This window comes from Symphalangus syndactylus, chromosome 4, assembly GCF_028878055.3.
Source record: "Symphalangus syndactylus isolate Jambi chromosome 4, NHGRI_mSymSyn1-v2.1_pri, whole genome shotgun sequence".
In the NCBI taxonomy this organism is placed as follows: domain Eukaryota; kingdom Metazoa; phylum Chordata; class Mammalia; order Primates; family Hylobatidae; genus Symphalangus; species Symphalangus syndactylus.
Genome location: NC_072426.2, coordinates 71,217,907 through 71,229,375, shown reverse-complemented (window position 1 = coordinate 71,229,375; position 11,469 = coordinate 71,217,907). Strand labels below are relative to the sequence as shown.

At 40.1% G+C, this 11,469-nt stretch overlaps 1 protein-coding gene across 1 annotated transcript in view; it reads left to right on the top strand.

Moving 5' to 3' along the window:
- The window catches only part of JCAD (junctional cadherin 5 associated), a 149,132-nt gene that overhangs the window by 8,575 nt on the left and 129,088 nt on the right, over positions 1 to 11,469 (top strand). The window lies entirely within an intron of this gene.

Sequence of the window (11,469 nt, the reverse complement as noted above, 5' to 3'; positions counted from 1 at the left end):
TCCCACTCGGATGGACAGAGCAGCATGTGGAGACACATCGTGAACTTTTGCTTCAAGAACTACCACAGGAACATACCAGGAAAGCCAAGAGAATCCAAAGACCATTTGAAGGAACTGGATCACCACTGAAGTCTCCCTGAGATGCCAAAAAACTGTGAGTCTTCTTGCTTTCCCAATGGCTAGGCTCATGGTCTGGGGCAAGTTCTCAGCCCTGGTCACTGGCTGCCTGGAAATAGACGGCAGGGGCACAGCAGAAGTGAGACTGACTTTTAGGACTGCTGGCCGTATGGGAGCAGGGTGAGGCCTGTGACTGCTGGCTTTCCCCCACTTAGCTGGCCACTTGCATGACTCAGCAGAGGCAGCTGTTATCCCCCTGGCAACATAACTCCATTAGACTGGGAACCACACTCCTATCGCCCACAACAGCTACAGCAAGCCACGCTCAAGGAAAGACTGAGCTCAGACATGCCTATCCGTGCCACAACTTGGTGGCCTTTCTCTACCCACCCTGGTAGCCAAAGACAAAGATCATAATCTCTTGGGAGCTCTATGGTCCTGCCCACCTCCTGAGAAACCAGAATACCTAGCAAGGTGTCCTTAGGGCAAGTTTGCATTCCCCCCATAGGACTGCAGCTGATGTGCTCTTGAAAGCAACACCTCCTGGCTGGAGGGCAACCAACACAAAACCAGCACACTAAACAAAAACATTACAAAGGACCCCCACAGAGTCTACTTAACTCCCCTGCTACCTCTACTGGAGCAGGTGCTGGGATCCACAGCTGCAAGACCTGAAGACTGGACTCTTTGCAGACACTCCCCAGTACAAACCCAGAGCCCTGTAGCTCCACTGGGTGGCTAGACCTAGAAGGACAAAATCAATCGCTAGGGTTCAGCTCTCAGGAAACCCCATTCCTAGGGGAAGGGGGAGAAAACCACATCAAGGGAGCACCCCATGGGACAAAAGAATCTGAACAGCAACCTATGAATCCCAGATCTTCCCTCTGACTTAGTCTACCCAAATGAGAAGGAACCAGAAAAACAATTCTGGTAATATGACAAAAAAAAAAAAAAGGTTCTTTAATGCCCCCAAAAGATCATACCAGCTCACCAACAGTGGATCCAAACCAAGACAAAATCTCTGAATTGCCAGAAAAGAATTCAGAAGGTCAATGATTAAGCTAATCAAGGAGGCATCAGAGAATGGTGAAGTCCAACTTAAATCAAAAACATGATACAAGATATGAAAGGAAAATTCTTCAGTGAAATAAATAGCATAAATAAAAAACAATCACAACTTCTCGAAATCAAGGATGCACTTAGACAAATGAAAAAGGCATTGGAAAGTCTCAGCAACAGAACTGAACAAGAAAGATTCTTGAAATTCTTTCCTTCGTCTTGACTTTAGAAAACCTGATGACTATGTGCGACTCTGAAGAAAGAACTTAAGAGCTCAGAGACAAGGCTTTTGAATTAACCCAATCCATAACAGACAAAGAAAAATAATTTAAAAACGAACTAAAGCCTCCAAGAAGTTTGGGACTATGTCGATGTCCAAACCTAAAAATAATTGGTGTTCCAAGGAAGAAGAGGAATCTAAAAGTTTGGAAAACATATTTGAGGCAATAATGGAAGAAAATTTCCTCAGCCTTGCTAGAGATCTAGACATCTAAATATAAGAAGCTTAAAGAACACCTGGGTAATTTATTGCAAAAAGATCATTGCCTAGGCACATAGCCACCATGTTATCTAAAGTCAAAATGAAGGAAATAAGAGCTGTAAGGCAAAAACATCAAGTAGCCTATAAAGGAAAACTTGTCAAATTAACAGGAGATTTCTCAGAAGAAACCCTACAAGTGAGAATAGATTGGGGTCCTATTTTTAGCCTCCTTAAACAAAACAATTATCAGCCAAGAACTTTGTATCCAGCTAAACTAAGCTTCATAAATGAAGGAAAAATACAATCTTTTCCAGACAAACAATTGCTGAGAAATTTGCCACTATCAAGCCAGCACTACAAGAACTGCTAAAAGGAGCTCTAAATCTTGAAACAAATCCTCAAAATACACCAAAATAGAACCTCTTTAAAGCATTAATCTCACATGACTTATATAACAATAACAAATTTTTAAAATAAGGTATTAAGGCAACAAATAACCCAGTGAATATAATAGTACCTCAAATCTCAACACTAACATTAAATGTAAATGGCCTAAATGCTCCACTTAAAAGATACCAAATGACAGGATGGATAAGAATTCAGCAACTAAGTTTTTCCTGGCTTCAGGAGATTCACCTAACATACAAGGACTCACATAAACTTAAGGTAGGCGGGTGGAAAAAAATATTCCATGCAAATGGACACCGAAATTGAGCAGGAGTAGTTATTCTTATATGAGACAAAACAAACTTTAAAGCAACAGCAGTTAAAAAAGACAAAGAGACATTACGTAATGATAAAAGGATGAGTCCAACAGGAAAATGTCACAGTTCTAAATATATATGCATCTGACACTGGAGCTCCCACATTTATTGAACAGTAACTACAAGACCTAAGAAATGAGATAGATGGCAACACAATAATAGTGGGGGACTTTAATACTTCACTGATAGCACTAGACAGGTCATCAAGACAGAAAGTCAACAAAGAAACAATGAACTTAAACTATTCCCTACAAGAAATGGACTTAACAGATATTTATAGAACATCCTGCCCAATAACTGCAGAATATACCTTCTATTCATCAGCACATGGAACATTCTCCAAGGTAGACCATATGATAGGCCACAAAACAAGTCTCAGTCAATTTAAGAAAATCTAAATTATGTCAAGTACTCTCTCAGACCATAGTGGAAAAAAGTTGGAAATCAACTCCAAAAGGAACCCTCAAAATCATGCAAATACATGAAAATTAAATAACCTGCTCCTGAATGATCATTGGATCAATAATGAAATCAAAATGGAAATTTAAAAATTATTTGAACTGAACAATAATAGGAATACAATCTATCAAAACCTCTGTGATACAGCAAAAGCAATGCTAAGAGGAAAGTTCATAGCATTAAATGCCTACATCAAAAAGTCTGAAAGACCACAAATAGACAATCTAAGGTCACACTCCACAGAACTTGGGAAACAAGAACAATCCAAAATCAAACCCAGCAGAAGAAAAGGAATAACAAAGATCAGAGCAGAACTGAATGAAACTGAAACAAACAGACAAAAAAAATACAAAAGATAAGTGGAACAAAAAGCTGGTTCTTTGAAAAGATAAACAAAATTGATAGACCGTTAGCAAGATTAACCAAGAAAAGAAGAGAAAATATTCAAACAAGCTCAATTAGAAGAAAAATGGGAGATATTGCAACTCATACTACAGAAATACAAAAGATTATTCAAGGCCACTATGAGCACCTTTATGTGCATAAACTAGAAAACCTAGAGGAGATGGATAAATTCTTGGAAATATACAATCCTCCTAGATTAAACCAGGAGGATATAAAATTTCTGAACAGACCAGTAACACGCAGTGAGACTGAAATGGTAATTAAAAAATTGCCAACAAAAAAAGTTCAGGAACAGACAGATTCACAGCTGAATTTTATTAGACATTCAAAGAAGCATTGGTACCAATCCTATTCACACTATTCCACAAGATAAAAAGGGAATCTTCCCTAAATCATTATATGAAGACACTATCACCCTAATACCCAAACCAGCAAAGGACATAGCAAAGAAAACAACAGACCAATATCCCTGATGAACATAGATACAAAAATCCTCAACAAAATACCAGCAAACTGAATCCAACAGCATACCAGAAAGATAATCTACCATGATCAAATGGGTTTCATACCAGGGATGCAGGGATGGTTTCACATACATAGGTCAATAAATGTGATATATCACGTAAATGGAATTAAAAACAAAAATCACATGATCATCTCAATAGACACAGAAAAAGCATTTGACGAAATTCAGCATCCCTTGTATTAAAACCCTCAGCAAAATCGGCATACCAGGGACATACCTTAAGGTAATAAAAGCCATCTACAACAACCACAGCCAACATTATACTGAATGGGGAAAAGGTGAAAGCATTCTCGCTGAGAACTGGAACAAGACAAGGATGCCCACTTTCACCACCTCTATCCAACGTAGTACTGGAAATCCTAGCCAGAGCAATCAGACAAGAGAAAGAAATCAAGGGCATCCAAATCAGTAAAGAGGAAGTCAAACTGTCACTGTTTGTTGATGATATGATTGTATACCTAGAAAACCCTAAAGACTCATCCAAAAAGATCCTATAACTGGTAAATGAATTCAGCAAAGTTTCAGGATACAAAATTAATGTACACAAATCAGTAGCTCTGCTATAGACCAACAGCAACTAAGCTGAGAATCAAATTAAGAATTCAACCCTTTTCCCAATAGCTGCAAAAAAAAAAAAAAAAAAAAACAAAAAACAACTTAGAAATATACCTAACCCCAAGGACCTGAAAGACCTCTACAAGGAAAACTACAAAATACTGCTGAAAGAAATCACAGATGATACAAACAAATGGAAACATATCCCATGCTCATGGATGGGTAGAATCAATATTGTGAAAATGACCATACTGCCAAAAGCAATCTACAAATTCGATGCAATTCCCATCAAAATACCATCAGCATTCTTCACAGAACTAGAAGAAACAATCCTAAAATTCACATAGAACCAAAAAAAAAAAAAAAAAAAAAAAAAAGAGCCTGCATAGCCAAAGCAAGACTAAGCAAAAAGAACAAATCTGGAAGCATCTCATTACCTGACTTCAAACTATACTATAAGGCCATAGTCACCAAAACAGCATGGTACTGGTATAAAAATAGGCACACAGACCGCTGGAACAGAATAGAGAACCCAGAAATAAAGCCAAATACTTATAGCCAACTGGTCATCTACAAAACAAACAAAAACATAAAGTAAAGAAAGGACATCCTATTCAACAAATGGTGCTAGGATAATTGGTAAGCCACATGTAGAAGAATGAAACCAGATCCTCACCTGTCATACAAAAATCAACTCAAGAGGGATCAAAGACTTAAATCTAAGACCTGAAACCATAAAGATTCTAGAAGATAACGTCAGAAAAACCCTTCTAAACATTGGCTTAGGCAAGACTTTATGACCAAGAACCCAAAAGCAAATGCAACAAAAACAAAGATAAATAGATGGAACTTAATTAAACTACAAAGCTTCTGCACAGCAAAGAAATAATCAACAGAGTAAATAGACAACCCACAGAGTGGGAGAAAATCTTTACAATCTATACATCCAACAAAGGACTAATATCCAGAATCTACAACAAACTCAAACAAATTAGCAAGAAAAAAAGACAATCCCATCAAAAACTGGGCTAAGGACATGAACTGACAATTCTCAAAAGAAAAAAAGATGTATAAATGGCCAACAAGCATATGGAAAAATGCTCAACATCACTAATTATCAGAGAAATGCAAATCAAAACCACAATGCAATACCACCTCACTCCAGCAAGAACAGCCCTAATCAAAAAATCAAAAAGAAAATAAATGTTGACATGAATGCCGTGAAAAGGGAACACTTTTACACTGTTACTGGGAATGTAAGCTAGTACAACCACTATGGAAAGCAGCGTGAAGATTCCTTAAAGAACTGAAAGTAGATCTACCATTTGGTCCAGTAATCACACTATTAGTTATCTACCAAGAGGAAAAGAAGTTATTATATGAAAAAGATACTTGCACACGCATGTTTACAGCAGCACAATTTGCAACTGCAAAAATATGGAACCAGCCCAAATGCCCATCAATCAGAGTGAATAAAGAAATGGTTCTATATATCTACCATGGAATACTACTCAGCCATAAAAAGGAGTGAAATAATGGGATTCACAGCAACCTGGATGGAATTGGAGGCTATCCTAAGTGAAGTAACTCAGGAATGGAAAACCAAACATCGTATGCTCTCATTCATATGTCGCAGCTAAGTTATGAGGACGCAAAGGCATAAGAATGATACATTGGACTTTGGGGACTTAGGGGAAAGGGTGGGAGGGGGTAAGGAATAAAAGACTACACACTGGGTACAGTGTACACTGCTTGGGCGATGTGTGCTCCAAAATCTCAGAAATCACCACTAAAGAACTTATTCAAATAACCAACCACCACCTGTTCCCCAAAAACCTATTGAAATTTAAAAAAATTTTTTAAGTGATTCAGCAGAGTCACGGTGTGAATCCAAAGTTGTCTGCAATTTTTCTTATGTTTCCCTTTTAGTATGTGCGTAAAAGCAATCTATTATAAAACCTATGTCGAAATAAGACCAAAACATCTTTTTCAGTATGCATAAGAGAAAATTCCTGCATAATACAAAAATACTGTCTCATAGCTTGGCAGTGTTTTTTCTTTCTTACTAATGGTGCATCTCATAGACACTGGCTCTCAGATCGTGTGTCCTTTGGTCATTGAGAAGTGTAAGACACTTTGCCCTCTAGTGTGGCTCACTGGTTCTCTTTCTGATGTGACATGGATTCTACTTGGGACAGATGGATCCATTTTTTCTGTTCTGATAGATTTATCTGTGACTGCAGAACATCCCTTACTTCTCTGGGACATTCACAGTGGCCACCGACGTTAAGATCTAGGTTGATAAATGCTTGTAAAATCATCGTGACTTGTAAGAAGCCAAACTTGAAGATGGGATAGCAAGAAAACTGCCAAAGTAAAACACAACTGCCAATGCTGCCAGTTGGATGGTGAACAGGCGGGATGCCAAGCAATTCACTGATCGGCCAGCAGCCTTGAGTAGGAAAAGTGTGGACAAGGAAAAGTTGCAATCAAAGCTCATGGAAATCAAGCTTAGTGGGACCACAATTACCCTTCATGGGTTGTATATGGGTGCTCGCAAAAGTTCTTATGCCACATTGCACATGCCAGGATTGGATTGCAACTACATATTCAATGACTACCTTCCTTTTGGGGAAAGACACGTGTTATTGCTATGGGTGACAGTATATCCATTTTCCTTACCAATAGCTACCTAATTTCCTTACTGGGAATTACATTTCTGTTGAGCATTGTCTTGGCCCAAAGGCATCCTGGTTCCTGCCTCCCACTGCCTCTTCCCTCTCCATCTGCCTCATGCTCTGGTCAGGTTGAGTGGCTCAGTGACCCGAGCTTGGCCACCCAGTTTCTTGCTCTTGGGAACTTTGGATTTGGTGCATGTGAAACAGGGAAGGAGAGGAATTTCAGAGGTTAGACTCCCCACAGTAGTGCCAGGCATTGTCACAGTGCTTATTGCAAAGCTGTTGCTTTGTTTTACTTAGCATGACCCTCCTCTGCAGGTCTCCCATGGTTTTTGCTGTGCCAAACCTGTTCTTTCAGCTTTCCAGCAATTCCGAGAGCCCCAAATAATATCCCCTTAAATCTCTTATTGCTTCAAGTCAGAGCCAGTTTTTGTTACTTGCTACCAAGAACCCTGGTTGATTCAATAGCATTTCATATGGAATTGGTTGTCTTAGTCTGCTAGGGCTAAAATCCCATAGACTGCATGGCTTAAACAACAGAAATATATTTTCTCACAATTCTGGAGACTGGGAAGTCCAAGATCAGGCTCCAGCAGCGTTTCGTTTCTGATGAGGGCTGTTTCTGACTGGCAGACAGCAGCCATCTCACTGTGTGCTCACAGGGCCTCTTCGTGCATGTACAGAGGGAGTGTGTGTGTGCGTGTGTGTGTGTGGTGTGAGAGAGAGAGAGCACCCTGGTGTCTCTTCTAAAAAGGACATTAATGTTGTTGGATTAAGGCCCCACCCTTATGACTACATTTAACCTTAATTACTTCTTCATAGGCTGCATACCCAAATACAGTCACACTGAGGATCAAGGCTTCAGTGTATGAATTTTGGGGAGACACAGTCAGTGTGTAACAGTGGTACCACAAAGGAAAAGAGAGGCTGCAGAATTTTCCCCAGAGTGTCCTCTTTTGTGCCATTAGAGAGAAGAGATGAAGGAATTAAATCTTTCTCTGGAGATCTTTAAGAACACAATGATGTTACTTTTGACATAGGGTGGTCCTGACAAAAGGCAGAGTGGCATAATAGATGTGACTGTTGCAAACTTCTCCCCATGACTTGGTGAACTGTTTGCTGCAAAAGTTCAATAGGATAGCGTAGGCTAAGAACACAGAACTCCCCTCCAACCGTCCTCCCTCCTACTCTGTCTCTTTGAGCCACCAAAGGGGAGACATCCAGATTACTTTCATGTCTTATTTATTTGTTTGTTTGTTTGTTTACTTTAGAGACAGGTTCTCACTATATGGCCTAGGCCGGCCTGGAACTCCTGGGCTCAAGTGATCCTCTCATCATGGCCCCCTGAGTAGCTGGAGCTACTCATGTGCACCACAGAATCTGGCTTTAATATTTTAAAGTTAAATTTTCTTTCATGGTTCCATGCTTATTTTAGGCTTGTCAAATCAAGATCCCCCCAACCAACCCTGTTAATACATATCAATATTTTTATCTTGGAAACAATTTTGCTAACAGGCAGACATGCCACCTGGAAGGTGATGAGGTATGTATGTGCATTTATTTGGCATTCAAAATGAGTGCTTCCATTGATAAAATTATCTCAGACATTTCTTTACATGTTTATTTATTTAGAGACAGGGTCTTGCTGTGTTGCCTAGGCTGGAGTGCAGTGGTGCAATCATGGATCACTGCAGCCTTGAACTCTTAGGCTCAAGTGATCTCCCACCTCAGCCTCTTGAGTAGTTGGGATCACGGGTGTACACCACTGTGCCTGTCTTAATTTTTTATTTTTTTTTAATAGAGACAAGGTCTCACTCTGTTGTCCAGGCTGGTCCTGAACTCCTGAGCTCAAGTAATCCTCCTGTCTCAGCCTTCAAATTGCTGGGATTACAAGCGTAAGCCACTGAGTCTGGCTCATTATACCATTAATAGAAGCAGACAAAATTGAAGTGGCAACCAATGACACATTTTAGAAGAAATATATGCTAGTCTCTGAAGGTGAGTCTTTCTTGGTGCTCTTGGTTGCCTATGCTAATAACATTCACCAGTGCAGGGAGACTCAGAATTGCCCATATGTGCAGGTGGTTTTGGAGGCTTTCCGCAGTACTGCCCTGGCTATTCTCTGTGTTGCAGTGGGGTAGGGATGGCGTACAATTGTTCTGGCTTCCTTAGCCCTGATCCACTGGATTCTCTAAGTAGGCACTATGCTTCCTGTGAGAATTAGACTTCTGAGTTCTCAGTGGAAGAACCCATAATATGAATTATTCTGCAAGTAGAGGTAATAAATTTAACTGTCTGAATATATTTTCATGCAGCTGGCTAGGCTTAGCAGTTCTAGTTAGGATGCTGAATTAGCCCTCGAAGTACTCAGCAGGTGTTCATGTGGTGTCAGCACTGGGAGTCTAACATACCCGTCTTTAAGTTCCTCCTGCTTTTCCTGGGTGTTATAAGAAATGGCTGTGGGGGGATCTGTCTAGTAAATCTTGGTCTAAAATGTGGCAGGAAAAAGGAAGGCAAAGGGGCAGTGCTCACATACCCAGTCATGAAAGTTTCTATCAGCTTTGCACAAGCTAACATGAGATTAAATGTAAATACTTTCAAAAAGAGATGAAACTATAAAAGAAATGAACTTAATGGTAAGCACCATGGGTAAAGAGAAAGGCTAAGGTATTCAGTCTCTGGGCAGCACCTCTGAGTTCCACACTTAAGGATTTCTTCTGAAATAAAACTTGGTACCTGAAGCCTTATTTGCTCACATCTGATTTGGGAAAGGGCTGGCAGCAAGATATAAAAATGAGATCCTGTCTCCTGTGAAGTAGGAGAGATGGCTGGGAGCTGAAGTACCCATTGAGAAAGGAATAAGATACCATGCAATAGTACATGGGAAGGTGACAGACAAAACCTCTTGCCCCTTTTGATCTAGAGTAGTGGCCTTCTAACTTGAGTCTGCGTAGTCTGCATCAGAGTTAACTGGGGCCTTGTTAAAACAATCTGGCTGGGCACAGTGGCTCATGCCTGTAATCCCAACACTTTGGGAGGCTAAGGCGGGCAGATCACTTGAGATCAGGAGTTCAAGACCAGCCTGGCCAACATGGTGAAACCCTGTCTCTACTAAAAATACAAAAAAAGTAGCCAGCTGTGGTGGCAGGCGGCTGTAATCCCAGCTACTCAGGAGGCTGAGGCAAGAGAATCTCTTGAACCTCGGAGGCAGAGGTTGTAGTGAGCTGAGATCACATCACTACACTCCAGCCTGGGCAACAGAGTGAGACTCTGTCTCAAACAAACAAACAAACAAAAAAAACCCACAATCTGCTGTCCCCCCACTATGAGTTTCTGATCCAGTAGGTCTAGGGTGGAGCTATAGCATTTGCATTTCTAGTAAGTTCCCAGGTGAGGCTGAGGCTGCTGGTTTAATAACCACACTTTGAGAACTGTCAATCCAAAATACTCTGTTGGTAAATGCAGTGTGTGAGGTAGAATTCAGAGCCTCGTGCCACCTCCCAGGTGCTAACACCGCTGGCTCTCTTTAGTGCCTGATTTGCAAACCTATTTAGGTCGTTGCTTGGGCCCAACTTTTATAGGCTCTGTTTAAAATATCTGCAGGTAAATCTTGAAAGAAAGGAAGTCAAATATCTATCTTGACTCTCTAGAATTTATTCCCTGCTTCCATCAGACAATATTCCTGCATATAGGAGATATTAGTGGAAGCTTTCTCTTGGAGACTAAAGAATAAACACATCAGGAGACAGCTCAGGCATGGATGTCCTTGGCATTAAACATAAAAATTAGGAAATGTGGCTCCAAGAACAGATAGTACAGAACAGCTCCTGTAATTTAGAGCAGTCTTGATAGTGTCAAGGTCCCAGCAGTGTCCATGATTTGAGCCTCAAATTTCTTCTTTGGCAGGCTCTTCCAGGCTGCCTCAGCAAGCTGCTAGTGCCATTGTGGCGATATGGGCCTCACTCTGGTTCTCACTGGTCTAGATAAATTCTTTTTGTTACAAACAGTTCAAGGACTTCTGCTGCTCAGTGAGTCAGGCAAGGTTTTGGGGCTAGTAAGTCAGCGAGTTTTCAACTATTCTGTTCTGAGAAACTTTACACTCTTAAACATCATTAGGGACCCTAAAGAGCTTTGTTTATGTGAATGATACCTATCAACATTTACCACATAAGAAATGACAAGTGAGAAATTTATAAAATATGTATTAATTCATTTAAAAATAACTACAAAACAATACATGTTACCTTTCAAACATTTTAACATATTTTATAATTTAAAAAACCCATATTTTTCAAAACAAAGAAAATTAGAAGGGTAGTCTTGTTTTATGTGTTTGCAAACCTCTTTAATGTCTAGCATAATAAAAGACTACTGGATTCCCATATCTGCTAAAAGTCACTGGAAAAGGGAGGAGCATTTTATTAG